General features: G+C 43.3%; 1 long non-coding RNA gene across 3 annotated transcripts; it reads right to left on the reverse strand.

Moving 5' to 3' along the window:
- Window positions 1-4,052: 4,052 nt before the first annotated feature.
- On the reverse strand, window positions 4,053-22,644 carry LOC112547113 (uncharacterized). Of its 3 annotated transcripts, XR_012905125.1 has the most exons (8): window positions 22,443-22,644; window positions 21,833-21,884; window positions 13,602-13,683; window positions 13,439-13,522; window positions 9,990-10,299; window positions 8,245-8,352; window positions 6,164-6,242; window positions 4,053-4,576 (listed from the first exon to the last, which is right to left on the reverse strand). It is a non-coding gene; the product is annotated as an uncharacterized LOC112547113 (long non-coding RNA). The 3 variants fall into 3 exon arrangements; XR_012905126.1 differs by lacking the exon at window positions 8,245-8,352 and having other exon boundaries at window positions 22,443-22,642; XR_003090860.2 differs by lacking the exons at window positions 8,245-8,352; window positions 9,990-10,299 and having other exon boundaries at window positions 4,058-4,576; window positions 22,443-22,623.
- Window positions 22,645-23,142: the final 498 nt, after the last annotated feature.

Genomic DNA, 23,142 nt, shown 5'->3' on the forward strand with positions numbered 1-23,142 from the left:
GTCTTCTGATTGCAGAGAGAGAGAACTTCTATCCCTGCCCATTGAAGGAAGGGGAAGCAGTGTTGGGGCAGGTGTGCGTGAGCAGCAGAGGCTGCTTGCCAGAGAGAGTATTACTGGGATCCCTTCCTCTTCTTTCTTCAGGCAGGTTCCCATCACGAGATCGGTCTCCTCATCGCCGCACTTGACCAGGAAAGGATGCTGCTTGAGTGCGAGCATGACCTTGTGCCATGTGCAGCACTGCTGTGTGGTTCCATGACCCAATGCTCCATAGTGGTGGCTTTTATGGGAAGGTGTGTCCCACCATGGAGGCCAGAATAAGGCAGGACTCTCCAGGAACCTTGTGAGAAGGACCGAGGGGTTCCTGTGTGAGAGCATCATGGAGCTGAATGCTCTGGACTGGCACTCCATGTGCACGCATGTGCACAGGTTGTTGTGCAAACCCCCCCTCCCTCCCCAGGCTGAGGAGGTTAAGCGAGGAGCACACAGCTCTTCACAGCGTGCCACCTACCCCACATGTGCATAGGGAAAGTTATAGAACTAACAGAAGTGCCTTCGCCAGGATCATCTGAGGCCTGGTAGACATCCTGAGAGGAGAAATCCTGGGAGGAGAGGACTGGCTCCAGGATGAGGAGCAGCTCCTAGCAGACGGGCATGGTGGCCTGCTCCTTCTCCTTCTCATCCTTGTCCTTCACAACCCCGCCCTCGTGGAGGCTGATGCTGGGCATATCCTGGCTGGACTCGATGACAAAAGGTGTCCGGAGAGGTGACCTGCATCCAGCTGTTCGTAATAGCAACAGGTGTGAGGAGCTGCCCCAGAGCATCCAGTTTGCTCCCTGGGATTTTTGTAGGCCTGCCAGAGCTCTTTTCTTTTCATGCGGACCCGGATGAGGGTCTGCGTGTGTCCTATTTCAGCCAGACTGGCGGCCAACCAGCCACAGACATCAGCATTTCCCCTCCTGGTACAGAGATCCTAGAGGTTGGTCTCTTCATGCCAGACCTCAATGAGGTCCAGGATCTCCACACCAGTCCAGGCCTGTGCCCTCTTTTGTCCCTGGCCAGGGCAGCCGATGGTGGTGTGGGAGACTGGCAGCTGTGGGGGGTTCAGAGGGAGTGCTGGTGTCAAACAGGGCTCCTGGGATAGGTGCTGTGTGGCATGGGGCTGTAAAAGGTCCACACGTGCCAAAAGCCCTTTTCCTTAAGCCTGATGCTTGAAGCTCTGCAGGAGAAGGTGGGCAGTGGAGACGTTAGGTCTGTGGCCAGAGCAGCCACAAGTGCGACTGTGAGAGGCCTCTGGAGGCTAATTATTTCAAAATAGCAGCAGCTGAGCATCCACACTCACGCTATTTCAAAATAACAATTTTGAAATATGCTTTATTCCTCATGGAAAGGAGGAGTTTTTATTTCAAAATAACCAGCCTGTTATTTCGAAATAATGGCTTTGGTAGTGTGGATGATCCACTTGCTATTTTGAAATAAAGGGAGTTATTTTGAAATAACTCCCTAGTGTAGACCAGGGCTGTTGAGACTAAGAGGGATTTGTTTGGGGAGATGGTATTGTTATGCCAACAGAAACACTCCTTCTGTGCATATAAGCTGCATCTAAGGGGACTATGTTCTCACAGCCATGTCAACATAGGCTCTATAGTGTAAATGCACCATCAGTTTTCATGTAAAAAGTGTTTTAAGTCCTCAAGTTTGCAGAAAAAGGCTGAAAACATGACCTGTGTGTGTCCTCAAGGCTCAGAAAGTAAAGACACATTAAAAAGACCCAAATCAATCTAGCTAGCTCAATATTTGAAGCCAGTCTCATGATTTTTTTTTTTTTAATTTGGCTCATGATGGTGTTGTGCCTGAGGTTGGCCGTGTTCCCAGGACGATGTAGCATCTATCAGAGGTTAAGTTTCAATTCTGCTATTCCAGGAAGTTTAGGAGGGGGCAGCAACCTGCAGAAGACTTCAGAGTTGAAGGCTGTATATATTCATATATTTTTAACTATAATTAAGTGTATCTTGGAAATAGATGGCAACTTTTAGGTCTCTTCTGGCTGATATAAGTGGCATGTAGACACAATATTTTTGCTCGTGTGTAAGTGACAGGTTTCTTTATTGGTTAGTGTGCTCAGATTTTGTAGTGCGTCGAGGAGGGTGTTGCTAATGAGTTGCCACAGGAACTGCTTTATTGTATGTGGTGCAGTTTCTGGCATAAGTGCTAGTACTAGGGGTGGGGGTGCAGTAACACCCCCTGGCTTCAAATAGTTTCCAGCATATTCAGGGTTTACAGTTTTGTTCAGTGGCTCTCAGCACCCCCACTATACAAATTGTTCCCGCATCCCTGGTTCCTAATGTGTCAGGTGGTTTGGGTTGGGGCTTTCACAGGGCTACTCTCTGTTGCATGTGTGGAAATGTTTCATGGCATTGGCTGAAGTTCTGCTTGGGCATGTTTGGTCACTTCAATAGTTAGGAAAAATTCCTGGTTCCTTGTAAGCTGCTGGTGTTCCGCACCTCTGGATATCAGGTTTAGCTAATTTAAGAACATTGGCTTTTCCAGCCTGGATCAGACAAGGGTCCATCTAGCTGTTCTTCTATCCCCAACAGTCACCAGCACCAGCTTCTGCAGAGAAAGATGCAACAAATACTGCAGTGGACAACTGTGGAATAGCCTGTCCACAGGGAACATTCTTCCTGACTCCAGTCAATCAAAAGTCAGATTATGACCTAAAGCCTGAAGGTTTCTATCCCTTCCAATTTTCTAGTTGATCTTTTTAATCCTTACTTGTGTCACTCTGGAATTGGACTTTCTCTATATAAAGAAAGGATGTTAGATAGCAGATAACAGAATAGTTGACTAACTGCATGAATTCTTAGCAGTTATTCAACAATTCTGTATCTGTATCAGCATGGGGTGCCAGGTGGGAGCCAGTCCATGAGGAGAGCCAGTTTAAAAACCAGCTCCCCACACAGACCAGCTGCTGTCTGCCTCACACTGCTGCCTCTGATAGAGAGGCAGCAGCGCAGGGTGGCAGCAGCTCCGTCCGTAGGGGGTCTGAGCTCCCCAAGGACAGATGCTGCTGGAGGGTGGCGGCTGGAGGGGGGAGCGGTGAAGGCTGCCACAAAGAAGCTTTGGCCACTGTGGACAGAGTCTGCTCCAGCAGTAGCCCCTGTCTGTGGGGAGCTCGGACCCTCTTTGGACAGAGGCTGCTTCATGGCAACAGTCCCTGACCACGGGGGGTCCAAGTTCCCCATGGATGGGGGCTACTGCCAGAGTGGCAGCCTCCCCTGGCTCCCCGCCCTCCCCAGCGCGGGGGGAGGCAGCACTTGAGAGCCAGTGCCGGGGGGGGGGGATGACTAGCTTTTACGTCAGCTTCCCCCAGCACCGGCTCCTGCTTCCCCCCTCCTTGCTGCCTCTGATAGAGAGGCAGCAACAGGGAGGGATGCAAGTCGTCGACTAGATTAGCTGATAAGCCTAGGCTAGTCGACTACTCATTGTCATCCCTCATATAAAGGTCCAATCCTTTTTTGAATGTTGCTAAGATTTGAGTCCCAGTGATGCCTTGTGGCAATGAGTTCCACAGGATTATTGTGTTAGGCAGGAAAAAATGAGATTTCTTTTTTATCAGTTTAAAATCAGCTCCATTCCAAGTTCTTGAATATTGTCCTGTCTTTGAATTATGGCAAAGAGTGAAAAGAAGTTCCTTATTCTCTTCTCTACATCATTTGTTACTATGCTATTATGTCCCTTCTTTTTTTTCTATTAATCTCTACAGTAAAACATTCTGGATTCTTTTATCTTTCAGCGTTGTTGGCCCTGATTGTACAAATACACATGCATGCCAGTTTAAGCAAATGCAGAAGTGTCTGCAGGGTCGTTGTAATGAGTAGGTGTTCAAAACATGGCTGAAATTTTGAAAAGGTTGCTTATGAAAATCATAAAGTCCTAACATGCAATTGGTACTGAGTCATATTATTCTGACCTGGCAGTGCAGATCTGGGAGTGAAACAATGATTCTGGGAAGGATCCTGCAGTAATGTATATAGAGATAAAATTGCCCAGAGAAAGATGAGACTTGGGAGGCTTGTTTACAAGCATTTCTATTGCAAAGAAACTGAAACCAAAATAGTTGCAAATTTGCAACCCATCATAGGTATGAAAAGGGCTTTTCCCCATTTCAGCACTGCTTTCTTCACTACATCTGTCTATTGCAAGGACACTGTTAACTTGAATTCGGGGCCTAAATCTTCAAGCCTGACTAGTAACTTTGTATGCCTCACATTGAGACACAGTGCAGGAAACTGACTGGCAGTGAGTGCTCAGCACTGCCTAAACGTCAGGCCCCTTTAAGGTGAATCGAGTTACACACACACACCCAATCACTGAGTATTTCTGAACATTCTGTCTTTCATTTATATAAACAAGATGTTAAAAATCACAACTGCTATGAAATCCACCAGGTCAGACTCATGCTGGCAAAGGGGCTAGGAAGTGCATTTGCAACATGCAGCCCTTTTATATCTGGCATCATGCCCAGGCAACTCCTGTGATTTGTTCTGAGGGAGAGCAGCATACACCAATTCTGTGCCTGGAGACAAACAATTTGAAAGAATTCAGAGCTGATTAGAGTAAGTTACACAGGAAAGATTTAGATCTTAAGGGCTTTGCACTAAAGATGTTCAACTTTCTGTACCTTTACCTGGATTGTTTCTAGAGTTTCCCTTACTTAGCTGAACATATTAATTGTTTAATACTGAAATATACTAAAAAATCCAGAAGCCAATCAACCTGTACCACAGGGTGGAGGTGCGAAGGCACCTCTCATGGTTGCCCCAACCTGGTCCAACCAGCTCCCAGACCCTCCCCAGCCCAGCTGAGCCATGCACCTGCTCTAGTGCCCCCCACCCAACCCAGCTGAGACACGCACCAGCTCCCCACCCCCCGCAGCCCAGCTGAGCCCCATTCAAGCTCCCTGCCTTCCCTGCCTGCCCCCGGCTCCCTGTCTCTGCCCACACAGCCCAGCTAAGCCACATGCCAGCTCCCAGCCCTCCCTCGCAGTCCAAATCTGTTTACACCCCAAACCTGAAGAGGGAGAGAAGGTTTATTTGAGCCTAAGAAATCTATGAGGGTTTTTTTTTTCCAAAATTTGAATCAAGCTATTTAAGTAAACCAAAACTAATTTTCTTCGAGGCTTTCATATTCTAGTTGTTTTGGGTATGTTTCACCTGGGCACACAAGCATGGATATTAATTTGGTCAAATTTCAATAACGAAAACAAGCTCTGCTACACTCCAAACATTTCCAGGGCCCACCCTTCACACTTGAAAGTAATACTATCTTTACTGTAGCAAATTATATAAAAATTGCTTTGTAATCAGAGTGGCAGACATTTTAATGAGGAAAACTATACGTTTTTCTCTAATATTTTTTACATGTCTTGATAATCTTCAGAATTCCTCTTACTATGAAATGCTACAGAATACTCATTTAAAAATACTTATGGGGATAAAATCAGCATTGAGCTATGGAGTTTCATGGTCTAATTCCTTATCTGGAGTCAAGAGCAAATGGTCAAAAAATCATTATGATCTGATGGTTGTACAGTCATGTACTCTTGTGGAATGAGATGGTGGTCTCAATTCACTGCCCAGTGCTCATGTCTACATCAAACATGCCAACTATATATTTCCATCTTGCACTTCCATCACTGGAAACACCACATGAACCTCTTCTCATTAGTTTGACGGTTGTATTTTAAGTGGTCTACCTTTTCACAAGAAACAAGTATAAGAAAGTTCTCTTCCTGAATGACCTAATACAGGGGTGGCCAACGCGTTACAGGCAAAGAGCAAAAATAGTGCTGGATATAGTGCAAAGAGCCAAGAGCCGAGGGGGAAAAGTTGTTGAACAACAACAAGAAATCCCCAGCCGCCAGATTTGGTTGAGGGGAAAAAAAGGATGCTGCCTCTTTAAAAAATCCTCCAGTTTGGCTTTTTGGCTACATCAGGCTCCTATCGGCCGGCACCATCTTGCTGATGCCATTTTGCTTTGCCATGCGGCTCCCTTACACGTGGTGAGCACAGGGAACCAGGGGCTGTTTCTAGGGGCGCAGGGGTGGCTTCACAAGCTGCACTTTAAGGGGGGAAGAACCGCATGCTAATAGGTCAAAGAGTACCGTGTGCCCTATGTCAGGCAGTGCCGACTGGTCCCAGTTTGGAGGAAACAGTTGAAGTAGGTTTGTAGTTTCCAGTTGGCTGTTTGCAAACAAAAGAAATCATACGCAATGAGCTTATGGAACTTCCATACTGATTATCCCACCCCAGAGCTCCAATCAGCTCAACACACTGTCAAGAAGACACTAGCCACATTATCCTAAATTGGCAATTTATTTCACCAAGATAAAATAGTTACTCATGCATATAACACTGACAAGCCATAATTTCACTGCAACAAAGACTGGAATATTTTGGAATATTGTTTTTCACTTACGATATTACAGCAGATCCCAGAAGGTAATTTCTAGAAACCCTTTATTACTGCATACATTTTTAATATGTTATAACAAAATCATTTTTACTAATCATTGTTTCCACTCAAATTTTTCATTAACCTTTCTTATGCACACTCATTGCATGACTATTTTGTACTTCTTTATATTTAAAAAAATTGTGGTCCACATTTACAAAACACACACACACACACCCCAGAAATTCCTGCATATGGGCCTGCAATGGAATTCATTGACAATAATACATTCTCTGAATGTTCAGTTTCTAAGAAGCAAGTTGAAGGGAAATGCTTTACTTACGCCCTAGCTCAACTGCAAGTTATTGGACTAGAGAACATATTTTAAAATTTTTGTAAGACCCTGATCCTGCAGTTTGCTCTGCATGGCTTTGGGCTAGTGTAAGTTGCTGGGTTTAGTTTGTGAGGGCTAGGTGGTGATGGTGACCTGTTCTAAACAGGAGATCTGATTAGATAATCTGGTGGTCCCTTCTGGCCTTAAATTCTATGACTGTGGCTTGGACGCACGCTGCTCTGCACTGGCTTGGGGTCTGCCTGTGCAGAGCAGTTGGCAGGATCAGGGCCTATAACCTTTCACTACCTGGACATCAGTTACATTTGCAATTACATGTTGCCTGCACTGCACTCACAGAGTCATGCACTGCTATGATATTTCACAAGACAAGCAGCATCAGGGTTGGCTGGTGTTTGGCTAACTGACCTCAAAAGAAAACAATGTGTTTCTGGGAGTGCTGTTGATAGATTAAGAAGGAGTGCTTCTGTCTGAGTCAATTTGGAATCAATGTCCCAGCAAGAGCATGCAGAAGATGCAGCTTTTTGGAACAGAGGGAAAACGATGCTGCTGGCCACTTTGGTGCTCAAAAATCCTAGTCCCAGTCTCCGGCCAGATGCCAGTTTACAAAGTTATATTCTCCTTATCAGTGTTTCCTCTAATTTTCTATGTCCATGTGTGGAATGACTTTTGTTACATGCACCAATATGGAGGCGACGTATCACAGAACAAAAGTCATTCTGCACAAGACAGTGTGGGATGAGGAGTTTGGATGTGGGAGGGGCTCAGGACTGGGGCAGAGATTTGGGGTATAGGCTGAGGGCTCTGGCTGGGAGGGTTAGTCTGGGGTGGGGCTGAGCATGAGGTGTTCGGTGTGTAGATTGCCCTGGGGAGAGAGAACTACCTCCAGCCCTCTCTCATCACAGCAGCTTGGGGCCAGGTGAGAAGCACATCTCCATAGTCCCCTGCAGCTCTGGTGAGCACAGCTGGGGAAGGGGCACCAGCCAGAGCAGGTCTAGGCTAGGTTAGGTGGGAGCCATGGAAGCAGTGGCAGCTCTAGAGCAGACCTGGGTTGGCTGCCATGGCCGGGGGAGAGGTGCCCCCCCAGCCTCAGCATCTAGCTGCCACAGCAGGGGTGGGAGGGGAATGGCCCCTTCCCCATCTCCATCATGGAGCTGTCAGGGCTGCTGTGGGAGGAGCAGCTCCTTTCCCAGCCCTAGCATGGAGCTCCTGCAGCCATGCACAGCTATCACTTTCCACCTCAGAGGTAGCTGCACTTCAGTAGAAGATAAAATGGTTCCTCTTTCATGAATCTGATTCAAAACACAGTGAAGTCAATGAAGTTGACAGATTCCCAGTGAACACTGGTGCAGATCTTATAGTCATTATTATTATAATGATGATGATTATTAGACTAAATCAGACCTTTCCCAGAGCTTTGTTGTATAAGAAGGGCTTACCACAAAAGTTAATCCTATGGCAAGGTATTTAGTAGCCTTTTGTAGATCCCTTGGTTATGGCTGGAATGTAAAACAAAGGATTCTGGAGTTCACACCTTCTGTGAGGGACTACATTGTGAAGCAGGAAAATGAATGTATAGAATGCTTTAATTTTTTTTTAATATCAGTTAACTTACATTTCAAAACAACATTGTATGAAGTCCAAAAAATTAGTACTTCTTTGTTTAGAAAAATTTTGGAGCAGGGAGTGTCTTTCAATAAATTTGAAAAAAAATTTTTTTTGTTTAAGTGAGAAATTTGTCACAACTATTCTCCTCCACAGACTGGTTTTTGGTTTCAACCAATTAGCATTTTTCCAAAAGAAAGCCATTAGTCAAGAACTGCCCACCCTGCTCTGGATGGGGTTAGCTCCATCGATTTTGGGTTAGCTCCATCGATTTTGGGAAGCTCCAAGTAACCAGAACATGAAGGCTACGTCTAGATTGCATCCCTTTTTTGTAAAAGGGATGCAAATTAAACGTATCGCAATTGCTAATGAAGCGGGGATTTAAATCTCCCCCGCTTCATTAGCATAAAAATGGCTGCCGCTTTTTTTCGGCACGGAGCTTTGCCGGAAAAAAGCGCCAGTCTAGACACGGATCTTTCGAAAAATAACGCCTTTTCTGAAAGATCCCTTATCCCTTATTTTAAGAGGGATAAGGGATCTTTCGGAAAAGGCTTTATTTTCCGAAAGATCCACGTCTAGACTGGCGCTTTTTTCCGGCAAAGATCCGTGCTGAAAAAATGCGGCAGCCATTTTTATGCTAATGAAGCGGGGGAGATTTAAATCCCCGCTTCATTAGCAATTGCGATACGTCTAATTTGCATCCCTTTTACGAAAAAGGGATGCAATCTAGACGTAGTCGAAAACTATAAGCTCAGCGGCGAAGTCCAAGGTAAGCTCTTACTATTTGCTTAGTACAATCCAATTCAAAGGCTAGAAGGCTCATTTCAGACACTGCCAGTCTCCCCACTTAGAGCTACTCCACTTTGTATAAATATTCATTGAGCCAGAAACAAAAATTGACTATAACCTGATAGGTAGGAGCCTCAGGACAAGTCCCTGGACTGCCTGGTTCATTTCAGGGACATGAGTTGGGATTTTCCACATCCAAAAAGACCGACCTAGCTACTGACTATTCTGAGGCTCTGTCTCCCTTGTGTTTTTCTCAACAAATATCAAAAGGCCTCATTTGCCTTCTGCGTTGGAATAAATATGAACTTCAAATCCTGGCAAAATTTGGCAAAACAGATTTGTGGGTTCCTGCCAGACCCAGTGACTGCCCCTCATGCACTTTGTGGGTCATGGAGAAAAACAAATACATAGTCTGTGGCAGCCACGTCTAATGTCTGACTGCCTCATGGGCCATCGCATATCATGATAAAATGGACAAAGGGCTAGGCGGGGGCACCGTGCCTCTTGACAGACCAATTCTCTCTGTATTAAATCATAAAATACCTTTTCTTCAACAAAAAGCATGGGGTGACCATATGTCCTCTTTTGGCCAGGACAGTCGCTTTTTGCCCCCAGGAGTCAGGATTTGTAGTTTGCTTCTACCACCTGTGAATCATGGGCTTAGTGGTGCTGGCTAGCAAGGATGGGACACCATTTTGCACATTCCCCACCCCATCCTTGCTAGCCAGCACCACTAAGCCCATGATGCCTGCCCACCTGCTGTGGGGAAGGATTAAACAGCTGAGTGTACCTGCTTATTCCTGCCTATCCAGACGTTGGGTCTAGTGCAGCAATGTAAGGGGTTCTTGCTCCCTCTCACTGCCTTACGCAGGAATGCAGGGGTGCCAGTCTGACCATTTTTCTTCAACAGTAACCAATAGGCAGCTCTTTAGCTTGTGATGTTTCAAGATTTTTTTTTTTTAATCGTAGATTCTGTGTCCATACTTTTACCCCATCAGAAGAGGACTAGAAGAGGGTGGGGTGCTCCCCACAAATTTCTACAAGGAAGGACTCTGTGGCACTTCTGGTGGGAAATTCTCCCATCATATGGATGAGACATACTAGATAAAAGAAACAAAATTAAGTAATTCCATGCTAGCTTTGTTAAATAAGAAACAATATTGGTGTGAAAGATAGCATAGCTAACTTGTCAAAAGGATTTAACTTAAGTACTAAATATGGTCCAGATGCTTGAGCAGCTGCATGCTCAAATAAAAATATTTTTGCATGAGTAATTTAACTAAGAACCAGTACTACTGAAAATGGAAATTTGCATGAGCAATTGCACACTTAATTGAGCATTCAACTGAAAATTTTACATTGCAAAATGCCATCAAGTTTTCAAAACATTCAGAGCAAGGTTTATTTCCCTCTCAGTTATACTTTGATCCATAGCATTAACAAACGTGACACTTACTATTTACATTTTTTTTCATAGATTTTGAGACCAGAAGAGATACATGTACAATACCTAATCTGATCTCTATAACACAGGTCACACTTCGTAACAGTTTCATCCTTTCATTTAAACAAGATCTTTAAGGTAAAAAAGAATAACAAGTAGTAAGAAAGTTACTGTTTTTACTAATGCTGAGGCAAAACATAGGGCATGTCTACACTAGGAAATTATTTCAAAATAACTATATTCAAAACTCCTGAAATAGCATGTTCCCACTATGGGGGAGCCTTAGAATTAGTCCAAGGGAAGTTCTGTTATTGTGGACACACTACCTCAAGTTAAAGCCCCAGGAAGCACTGGGGAGTAATTACTTCAAATTACTCTGGAGACACAATTACTCTGCTGACACCATTATTGGGCCTAACCAAGTGAGTTATAAGATCAAGAATACATATTCCTGCGCATCCAGAAATATAATTTATGCTATCATGTGCCGAAAGTGTCCGTCTGCTATGTACATTGGACAAACATCTCAGACACTTCGCCAAAGAATCAATGCCCACAAAACAGACATTAGACAGAATCACAAAGAAAAAACAGTTTCTTGCCATTTCAACCAGAAAGGACACTGTCTCAATGACCTAATCACATGCATCCTACTCCAGAAGACTTTCAAATCTGCACTTGAAAGGGAATCCTCTGAACTGGCATTCATGCTAAAATTCGACACTCTCCGCGGGGGGCTGAACAAAGACCCCAACTACCTTACCCATTACAAAGATAGCTTCCCCAATTATCACCTCTAATACCATTAGCTCACAGACATCCACCTTTCCCCACCTCTAATATCATTAACTCACAGACATGTACCTTCCTTCCCCCCTCCCCCGCATCCCCCTTCTGTTCTGAAATGTGATTTGTCCTTTTCATATGTGTTCACTTTTTTTAATTGTATCCTTTGGTATATATGGTTGTGACTATTTTCTTCCACTATTTGATCAGAGGAAGTGGGTCTGGTCCACGAAAGCTCATCATCTAATAAACCATCTTGTTAGTCTTTAAAGTGCTACATAGTCCTGTATTTTGTTTCAGCTACACCAGACTAACACGGCTACATTTCTATCACTATTCTGGAGAGTAGTTATTTCAAAATAGCAGCAGTAGAACGTCCACACTAATGCTATTTTGAAATAACTATTTCAAAATAAGCGTTATTCCCCAAGGAAAGCAAAAATGGTAGATCAGATACCTGATCAGAAAAGTCTAGTAAACTTTTGTTTATGGGTCTGTCTACACTACACAGCTTTTAGCAACACAGCCCCGTTGCTAACGTCAGCATGTGTGAAGGCTGATTCTCAGCATTTCTGCGGACAAAATACTTTTACCCTCAACTAGTGGCTTTTGCTTGATCAACAGGAGAGCACTTCTGCTGACAAAGCAGCATTCACATTTGCACTTGCCAGGGCAAATCTTTGTTGTTCACAGGGAGGCAGGGGTTAAGCACTTGTGAATGACAAAAAAGTTCTGTCAATCAAGAGTAAGTGTATTACTTTTGTTGCCTTGTGAAGACAAGGGGCCTGTCTTCACAGGTGGTCTACACAGGTCTAACTTTAGTTTGTGTGCATTACAGTGACTTGTATCCACACATCTACTAACATATTAGTGAACTGGCCAGCTAATACAAAAATCAATAAACACACTGCATGACAGAGCTCTCAGGACTTGTAAAGTACATGTCATCCCTCATCTGTACTAAAACCACAGTGGAACAAAAATAATGCCCATTTAGGAGCAAATGGGAAACTTCTCATCATTAGTGTGAAAAGAAAAAGCTTTTCCAAAATACACAAATCTATATCTGTTATTTAATTTAAGATACTTGCAGCACTATATTATAAAATTTAACACCAGACAATATTAACTATTACAGTTACTAAATTGATCTTGCTTTTATGAGAGTCAGAACTTGCAGAATTTTATTATATTTTACTTTTTAGATTCAGTGAATGGGAAATCACAAATGTTTGTAGCCTGCAAAAAACTTTTTGGCAATGGTCAAACTTCTGTTAGATCACTGGTGGGCAATAATCAGACAGCAGGCCAGATACAGTTCACCAGGGTTAGCCCCTGGCAGGCTGCCACCACTTTCTTTGCCTACACCTCAGCAGGTACGGGTGCTTGCAGCTCCCATTGGCTATGGATGACTGTTCCCAGCCAATGGGAGCTGTGGGAAGTGGTGTCCCGGTCCGTGCCATTTCACACAGCTCCCATTGGCCAAGAATGGCAATCTGCTCCTAATGGGAGGTGCACGTGCCCATACCTGTCGAGGTGCAGGTAAAGAAAGTGGCAGTGGCCCGCCAGAGGCTAACCCTGGTGAACTACCTCCATTGTATTACCCACACCATATTAGATCTGTCTTTGCTGCAGTGGTTTAAGAGATGTGCATAGAACCAACAGAAGTATGATAGAGCTAGCATGTGAAAGAGCAATGACCCCCGCAAAAAAAAAAACTTTTCACCATCTCACGTGAAAAATAAGTCCACATATCATCTGAAGAAGTGGGTTGTGTCCACAAAAGCTCATTATACAATATAATTTTTTTGTTAGTCTCTAAGGTGCTATAGGACCACTCTTTTTTAAGTTTTTATATTCTAGGCGTGAGAGATGGAAAATATCTATTGAATCATTTAGCCCATCTCTTTCCCATGACTTCAGCCAAAAGGTTCTTCTGCTTAATTTTTAAAACCTATAGCAAGAAAACACATTCAAAGTCCACTATAAAGAACTGCCATTGAACCCACCTAATCACATCACTTGCTCTTGTCCTACTCCAAAGAAATGCCTTGTGCTAAAGAGTCTTCATATGTACCCCAGCATAAGTGACACTGAAAAAGTAGAAATGTATTAATAACATTCAATGGCAGAACAAAATGTAGGCAGTTAAAAATAACTATAGCTTCTTACCTATTCGCTTTCAACCGCCATACAATTAGTCTGCGTTTCAAGTCTCACAAAGAGTTCTTCCTTGGTCATCTCCTTTCACTCGCTATTTGGGCAATTTCAAAGAAAATGTTGCAATTTCATGTATCATCCAAACAGCTCACAAGAGAAGGTTATAATTTCAGAAAGACGTCAGGAGACCCTTTATTATATATACACAATATATAGGAATCTCAGTGCCATATGTATTTACTATTGAGGCATTTAAATCATTTAGCCTTTTAGGCTTTCTGAGTATTAACAAAATGAGAAACATTTTTAATGTGCATGAGGATTGGAGTTCAGTGCATTTCTTTGAAAAGTCACCTTTTTGAGTAATTTTCAGAAGAGAAGAGAATCCTTGGATGTTTTCAATTCATATTTGAACAAATATAATAAGAATGTGTGAATGTTCACACTCTATGATTCAAAACACTGTCCCCTCTTTCTCTCTATGAATATTAATATACGTATTTCTTCATGGGTCGTGCATGAGCAGACATAATAAATGTTGGCTTTGTTGGTAGTCTCTGAGTACGTGTATTGCATTAGTAATTTATTTGAATCTACTGTATATTTTAGAGAGCTTGTCTATCTGTTTGATCAAGAACTTCTAAAAGGTAAGAGCTACGGCCACCAAATTTGGTATACAGCTTCCTCTTATTATAACTTAAACTGTATAAGGGTTTGGTTGTGCTAGGAATATGTAATATGCCAGAAATGGGATTGCTTCTCATAAAACCATACAAAAAAGAGACAGAATCATCAGGCAGGTGAAAGGGGCTGGTTGGGGGTATCCCCTATCCAGGACTGCCCCAGCACTAACCTTCCCACCCCCAAGTGCCCTTTAGGCAGAGTGGGGGAGGGTCAATTCCACTCCCCTCCCCCAATTCATATTGGAACACTACTGTCTGTTCCCCTTTGTCTGGAGCAAAGGGAAAGTGCACAGCCTGCCACATTCCTCATTCTGGCTGGAGAGCACAGGGGACAGATGAACCTGGACCTGCCGGGGAAGGAGGACATGCACTTTTCCCCCAGCTGTGCCGGCTGGAGCTGCAGCAGTCATGAAGAGGCACTTCTGAACTGGCTCTGAGCTGCTGCAGGAGTCCTTTCTCCCCAGGGCAGCCTACATACTAAACCCCTCAACCCCAGCCTCACCCCAGAGCAATGATGGAAATGAAGCGTGTACATTTTCATTTTATTTTCCAAACAACAACAATTAATTGAGTGAAGGACCCAAGCAATGCTGGTTAAATCTGCTAGTAGGTTATAAATGACAAGCAAATAACGCCGGATATTTCCAAGTACTGAACTGCAGGCTGGCTTTGCAGTCTAAAAGGTCCAGTCATGTGCCCGCCCTGTGAGATGGGATGAAGCATGGAGGCTGTTGCTTAGCTGGTTGAGTCACTGCCTGGACCACAGATGAACTGGGGTAGAGTGGTATTGTGAAAACAGAAACTCAGACCCCTTGGCTGGTACATCATATTTTTTCTGCCCCTTTTCAGGTAGGTGCACATGTGGCTGGCATAGGCCCAACTGTGGGAGCTGGCTTGAGGATGGCATGATTGATTGGTAGAATGACTCTGCTGTGCACCAATGAGTGAAGTTTATGGCAGCTCATGCTGAATGTCTTGGATCTCCTCCAGGGGAATGTGAAGCTCTCTGGCCAGTCTACACAGGAACTGGTTGTAGTAGTAATCAGAAGGAAGTGGGGGTGGAATGTCAAAGTCACTGCTGCATCAGGTGAGGATGACAGGAATCTCTCTTGTACCAGCACTACCTTTGGAGATATGCTGGTTCCAATCAGCTTCTCAAAGGTGCCAGAGACTATGAAATAGGCAAAGCCTCCAGTGGAACAAACAGGTTCCGAGGGCAGATACTGGGACCAGGATCCCCAATAGGGCCAGCATGAGAGATGAGGAGGGCCCCATAGTGCAGGAAAACTGTGGATCTAGGAGCTGGAATGGAGGATTCTGCCTCCATTGTACTCATAATGACAGGTGGACAATCTGAGTCCTCCAAAGATGAAAATGCAGAAACTAGTTCCATCAGTGGTACCCTCAAAGATGTCAGAGGTATGTACCCCCGGAATATGGGGTAAGGAGCTGTGTTCCCTCTAAACTGCATGGCCGCACAGTCTCTCAGATGATTAATCAGCCCCACCCAGTCAAAGGCTCAGAGTTCTGTGCACTGAGCTGACTGGCTGGGCAGGGCCGGTTAATCTCCTGTGAAGTTGTGCCATTGCATGCAGTTTAGACCATGGGTTCCCAAACTGGGGGTGTGTGAATAAATTCCAGGGGGAGCCCCCTCCATCAAGTTTTACTGCCCTGTTCAGTTCTTTTTTTTTTTTTTTTTTTGCTCAACAAGTTTTCCTGCCATTTGGAAGGGAGGACATGAGGGTTTTTCAAAAATCAAAAAGGAGGGCGTGCTGCCAAAAAGTTTGGGAACCACTGGTTTAGAGGGAACACTGGTAAGGAGTGCCTCAGATATGACATGTCTAGTGCTGTAGATATTGTGTCTCTTGAATTAGAGAGCCTCGGAAAGCATGGGAACCTTGGCTTTCCCAAAGCAAACACTTTCTGGGGCTCTGGTACTTTTCCAAACCTCCCCAAAGTCTTCTTGGAAGACCCTTCCAAGATCCAGCATGACCTACACAAATTAGAGGTTTGTGCCAAAAGAAATCTGATGAGGTTCAACAAGGACAAGTGCAGAGTCCTGCACTTTGGAAAGAAGAATCCCAAGCATTGTTACAGACTGGGGACAGAGTGGCCAAGTAACAGTTCTGCAGAAAAGGACCTGGGGACAGTTCTACAGTGGATGAGAAGTTGGATATGAGTCAACAGTGTGCCTTTGTAGCCAAGAAGGCTAACAGTATATTGGGGTGCATTAGTAGGAGCATTGCTAGTGATTATTCTTCTTTACCACATCTAAAGTATTGCTTCCAGTTCTGGAAGTTCCAGAAGAGATGTGGACACATTGTAGAGAGACCAGTGGAGGGCAACAAAAATTACTAGGGAGCTGGAGCACATGACTTATGAGGAGAGGCTAGAAGGATTTGGGCTTATTTTGTCTTCAGAAGAGAAGAGTGAAGTGGGATTTTATAGCAGCCTTCAACTACCTGAAGGGGGGGTTCCAAAGAGCATGGAGAAAGGCTGTTCTAAGTGGTGACAGATGACAGAACAAGGAGCAATGGTCTCACGTTGCAGTGGGGGAGATCTAGGTTGGATATTAGGAAAAACTAATAGGGAGGGTGGTGAAGCACTGCAAGGGGTTACCTAAGGAGATGGTGGAATCTCCATCCCTAGAGGTTTTTAAGTTCCGGTATGACAAAGCCCTGGCTAGGATGATTTAGTTGGGATTGGTTCCGCTTTTAGCAGGGGGTTGGACTCGAAGACTTCATGAGGTCTCTTCCAACCCTATGATTCTAAAGGAACTTTTTCAGTTCCTGGAATTGGTATAGGAACTGAATGATGCTGGTCTTCCCCAGAGTGATTGGCTCTCTAGCTCTGAGGGAGGCCGATGTTGACTGTGTATTCTGTTTCACACTCTGTACTGGCAGATCCATTGATTTGTGCTACTTCTTTTCATGCTTGTGCACTTTAGGGCACACTTCATCCCCTTGACTGAAACTGATGGAAGGAGTCTCCCCCTGCCTAGGTCTAGAGGAATACTTACTGCAATGCTTAGGTATGTGCTTCCTTATGTCACCAATAGGCCCTAGTGCTAGCCTTCAACTCCAAAGTTGGAGACAGTCTCCTGGCAGTCTCAGGCCAATGCCTGTCAGGGTTCAAATGAGATCTCACAGTGACTTCCATGAGGATTCTGGAGGCAGAGAGTCCAATGTTCTTGAGTAAGGGTGGGGATAGACTGGCAGATACTGCACTTGGCTGAAATGCAGGCTTCTCTCAAGCAGTAGAGGCAGCATTGAAGTTTGTTACTAACCCTGACGGAATGCAGGCAAGACACACAGAATTTAAAACCGGGAAGAGGGGAGGGTTGACATAATCTAGTGCCCACACATGGGTAAGGGGGGGGGGGAGTGTTCATGAGAAACAAAAGTTTCCAAAAAGAAACCCAAATTCTTCTCCTAAACTATCAAGCTAGTTAGAACTACTATAAAAGTGGTTAAAAAAACCCTATAAAACAATGTACAATTGTATTTTTTCAATATACATCACATGCAAGAGGACACTAATAGGTCCTTCTTATCATGGCATGGTCTGGGTCAGAAATGGAGACACAGTTGGTCTGCCCCATGCTTTATTTCTTTGGAAGAAACTGTGATCCAGGAAACATGCATGGGCCAATAGTACTACTTCAAAAATCTCCAGTGCTGGATGCATGGTGCACATGCATAAACCCTCAGTGGCATACTATTGTAAGACCATCAGTTGAAGAAGAAGCAAACAGTTCTCACACAATGTATTTAGTATGTGTTGAAATATTCTTTATTATTTTTATTGCAATAATGCCCAAAGAAACCATCCAAAATCACATACCTTGGGTGGTAGATGCTGTACATACTCATAATAAGACATGGTCTCTGCCCCAAAAATTCATAATCTAATTGGAGAGGAAAAAGGGTCTTCCATACAAAAATTAATGTCTCTTTTTATTATGACTAAATATGATTAAACAGCCAGCAAAATGTCATTGTGATATTGGTAAAAATAACGGAGCTGATATTGTATTTTGGGGGGCACCCAAGTCTGCCTGCTGACTCCATTTGGGTGAGAAGAAATGCAAAAGCAGGCCATGAATTTCTTAGGTGTTGAAGTGTGAAAAAGAGAGTCACCTGTTACCAAAAAACTTCTGTTTTGCTCTTTTCCTTTTTGTTATTTTTAAAACTGATGACTTCGTCCAAACCAACATTTATAAAAAAAGCCAGGTTTAAGAGCTTGTATTCTAAGCTTCACATTGGTGTGTTTATTTATAGCCAGGTTGTTCACCTCCAAAACATAGTAATTTAACATGAAAACACTAAGAAAAATAGGCAATGGGGCATGAATCATTTGGTTTAATTTACTTATTTACTAGTTTTTCCTACATCTATAAACAGTAGTAATTAGATTTTATTTAAAAATACGGACATTCTAGGATTGTCTGCATAGATGACTCAGTACAATCACAAGGATATGTGTTAGGGCCCATTTCTGTAACCCTCTCTCAGCTAGAATGGTAACTGAAATTAGAGATGGGCCCAGATCAGAACACAGATGGGCCCAGATCAGCCCAAACCTTCTAAAACTCTGGGAAAGTTTGGATCTAGATTTAAACTTTTTTCTTAACCCAATTAGTAACTAAAATCAGAGACCATATTGCTTAAGTAGAAATTTCAGGATTGAACCTTTTATTATATTGAATAAATCAAAAGTCAAGCTGAACTATAAAAACTTTGCCCAGTTATGAGCAATGAAACTTTACAAATGTTGACTGTGGACAGAATACTGATTTTTCACGCTTCCAAATCATGGCCCTGTTGAAGTCAGCAACAAGATTCCCATTGACTTCAGTAGGGCCAAAATGTCACCATTAAAATTCCCCAGATGTTGAATGATTTTTAAAACATGTAAGAATAACCAGATACTAAATACCAGATTCCTGGTAGCTTCTTCCTCTGCACTAAACCAGACTGTGCAGTCTTCTGTGTTAATGGGAATATATCATGTAAGGCTGCTACCACTACTGGTGACATCATGTTGGGCACACGCACAAGCCGGAAAAGTGAATGCTTGTAGAAATGTGGAGAACTGCCTCACCTGTCACACAGAAACAATGTGACAGAGTTTGGACAGTGCATTTATTGCAATTACAGTGCATCCATACTATTTTTAAAAGAAAACGATTTCAGCTATGTGTGGAAATTAAAGCTGTCCAGAAAGTTTCAAAATGTTTTAAATTTCAACCAAAAGACATTTTTTGTAGGAAGTATTTCTCATTTTTCAACATTTCATCTGATTGGAAACATTCAATAAAAATTGTAAAATCAAATGGAAAGTACACATTGGATATGGGACATGCTTTGAAAAGGTATGAAATATTAAAATCAATCTATCTTTGGCACAGCCTACTGTATTCCACGCAATGACACCTGTATTTTTAAACTTCAAACCTCTCAAGAGGCGTATTTAATTATTTCATTAATAATATTGTTTCACGATTTTCTTTTTATCCGCCAGTAATCTAGGGATGTTAAGGACTAGTAGACAGGATAGTCAACTAGTCGCTTCCCCCCACACCCCTTGCTACCTCTATCAGATAGAGGCAGCAAGGAGGGGAGGAGAGGGCAGGGGAGGGGGGTACTTCAAAGCAGCAGCACCACAGGGAGCCTGGGTTCAGCTGCTCCATGCAGTGCTGCCACTTAGAATGCCATGGGTGGCATTTCAAACCAACGGTGCTGCTTGGAGCCCAGGGTCAGCTGGGGACTCCCCAGCTGACCCCCAGGCTCCATGCGGTGCTGCCAGTTTGAAATGCCGCAGTGGCATTTCAAAGGGGCAGCACCGCTCTATTGACTAATCGAATAGTCGATGCAAAAATGCATTGATTATTCAATTAGTTGATTCCACGATACTTAACATCCTTACAGTAATCATGATGTAAAAAAACATGGGCCTAATTCTGATTTCAGTTACACTGGTATAAATCAGGAGACGGAGCACCAAAGTCAAAGAAGTTACACACTCGTTTAAAAGTCATATAGAACAGAATCAGGCCCTATATTTTCTATTTAGGTTAACATATACTGGGCATACCCTCAGGTTTATGTAAATAGCATAGGGTATGTCTACACTACCACCTTAGTTCGTGAAATGAGGAGTAACGCACGGAGTATGCACTAGCGGACATTTAAAAATGGCGGCGCCCGGCTTTATGCAAATGAAGCCCGGGAAATTCAAATCCCGGGCTTCATTTGCAACTCCGGTTGCCTACATTACCACCCTAGTTGGAACTAGGCTGGTAGTGTAGACATACCCATAGTTCTTTAAAGTTAATGGACCTATGTTGATTCATAAAATGGCTCACATACAGTTAGCAAACCCAAATAAGGCAAAAAGTTAAAATATTCTTCAAATGTGGGCAGAAGCTAAGGACTGATTCCACCATACTCCCCTTCCATACAGAGATGGAAGGAAGGGAAGAGGGGGTCAGGCAAGGAGGAGAATTGGGGTGACAGCCTGCATCTGGTACACAGAAAGAAGGGGTAAGCTGCACCCTATAAAGGACACCTCCTGCTGCAGCCTCTTGTATTGCTTTGATTTTACACCACCATTTATTATGGACTTTATCTGAAAGTACAACTAACCCCTGAATAAGGTTTCTACCCAGAAACCCAGTTAAAACCTATTTTAGAGCATGGCTACTCTCAGAAAAGCACCTGTAAAATAGTAAACATAGCTGCTCCCTGGTGCATCTTTGAATCAGGTGGGTTTACTTACAAAAAGACGTTTTTGCTGCTACTACTTTCTCTGGAAGGTCAGTACAGCTATAGAAGAGACAGCTGCACATTGTTTGGCCTCATGCATCCTTAATCCCATTATCTGCTAAAGGCCAGATCAGCCCCCAGCCAGAAGAAACCCATGTAAATGCCAGGAAATCATTGTGAAAATATAGACCCTTTCCATGCCATTTTTACAGACACTCTTCTGTCTAAAACTGCTAACATTTCCAAGAGTGGATCATATGTGATGCTTACTGGTGTCTTCCTAGGCAGTGCTTCCTGTTCATCTGCTATATTTAGTTATTTCATTTATCTGCAGGTAACTATGTCTGCTCACCCCTGTAAAGGTAAGCAATTTGCCTTATACAAGGCAAATGATCTCTGCCGTGTGCAGTGTACAATTAATTTTTGCAGGGATGCTTTCTAGAGATAACTAAAAATATTTACTGCCTTTCAATCTGAAAACAAAAAAACAGCAGCATGCTGATGCTTGGTCCAAGCTCAAGAGACCTTTGAGGCTCAGGCAAGGTGAGAGATTCCCCCCTCCCTGGACCTTACCCATGGGGAATGCAGCTCCAGCTGCCACGAAGGACTGCCAAGAAGCAGGAGAGGTCTTTAGATATTTTGAGTGACATCCTAGCTTCAATGAAGTCAGTGAAAGTTTTGTAATTGGCCTGAGTAGATCCAGGATTTCATACACTTTGTCCTTATCTACATTTAAAAAAGAAATAGTGTTTGAATGAAACTGAACAACTGAAATAGATGATGTGATACTGACCTCAACTTTATGACATATCAAGACACATCACGTTCAGCATCGTGTCAGCAACCTGTGATTAAACCGTGAACACAGTTTGACTTGATCTATACTGAGCACTTAGTGAGATCATTATTGTGTCATTTAATTAGTGTTCAAAGTCTTGTTCAAAAAATAGTAAATTGTTGTTAGTATAAGCAAGCCTCTTCAGTCACTGAAACACAAGCAACATTTGACTGGCAACTTTTCTTTCCTCCCTTCCCCCACAGACCCTAAATCACTTTCTACGGGGTTTTCAGGGTGGCAAAAGGGCAGTGTGGGGGGTCAGCAGTGGGGGAGCACGGTGATCGAGGCTCCTAGAAAAGTGATGGTACAGTAAAAGGGGGTATTTGGGGGAAATTCTAGAAAATATTGCAAAAACAAAATTTCCTTTTGATGCTTTGCTAATGTTTCTGTTCTTACACCAAGGGATCCTATCTTCCTATATGTTTCTAGAATGTGTACCACATTGGGGTCCTGAGCCAATCAAAACAAATAGCAAGCAATAATGTAAACCCACTAGATCATAGCTCACATGCACAAAAGGACTGAATTATGCTACACAGGCAATTTTACTTCGGGTTCTTCCTACCTTTTCGTGCTTGATCTTGCAACTTTAAACATTAAACATATGTATGTAGTTAATAATTATATTGGTAACTGAAAGCCCTTGCTGTTTCTTGGGTGTGGCAATCAGGCCAAGTAGTCCACCAGCGCAGCGTGCCTCACAGAACCAATACAACTGCTGTATGCAAATTATCTGCAGAGTAAGACTAGTGATTGGTTGAGTTACCTCTGATATCACAATGGTTTACGACTCTTGGGATGGCATAGATACCTGCTTACAGTAGATGAAAGCTCTTGCACAACTGTAATTCATAAAGTCAAAATGGCTGAGAACTTAAAAGTAGGATGGTAATAGACAATGAATTCCAGGAATTGAACATGGTGCTGTTCTGAATGAAACGAGCTCTCAGCCCTGCTTGTCACTGTTTCCATCACTTCACACAAATTCAAGAGTCATTTTAGACATCAGCGTGGTACACACAGTGACAATCCTGGAACCTTTTTTCAGCATGAGCATGAAATTCGGCAACCTACTATTGCCAAGTTGAAAACTGATCATTTATCCCTTCTCTTTGTTTTCTGTCCCTCAGGCAGTTTGCAAGCAATGAGAGACTTTACTTATCACCTCATGACTCTGCTGCCTATTGTTAGGGCCTTTGTCAAAGGCTTTTTAAAACTCTAAATTACTTAGATCCAGGCCCTCCCCCCAACAAAGGGGGCAAAAG

The sequence above is a fragment of the Pelodiscus sinensis genome, chromosome 1 (genome assembly GCF_049634645.1).
Source record: "Pelodiscus sinensis isolate JC-2024 chromosome 1, ASM4963464v1, whole genome shotgun sequence".
In the NCBI taxonomy this organism is placed as follows: domain Eukaryota; kingdom Metazoa; phylum Chordata; order Testudines; family Trionychidae; genus Pelodiscus; species Pelodiscus sinensis.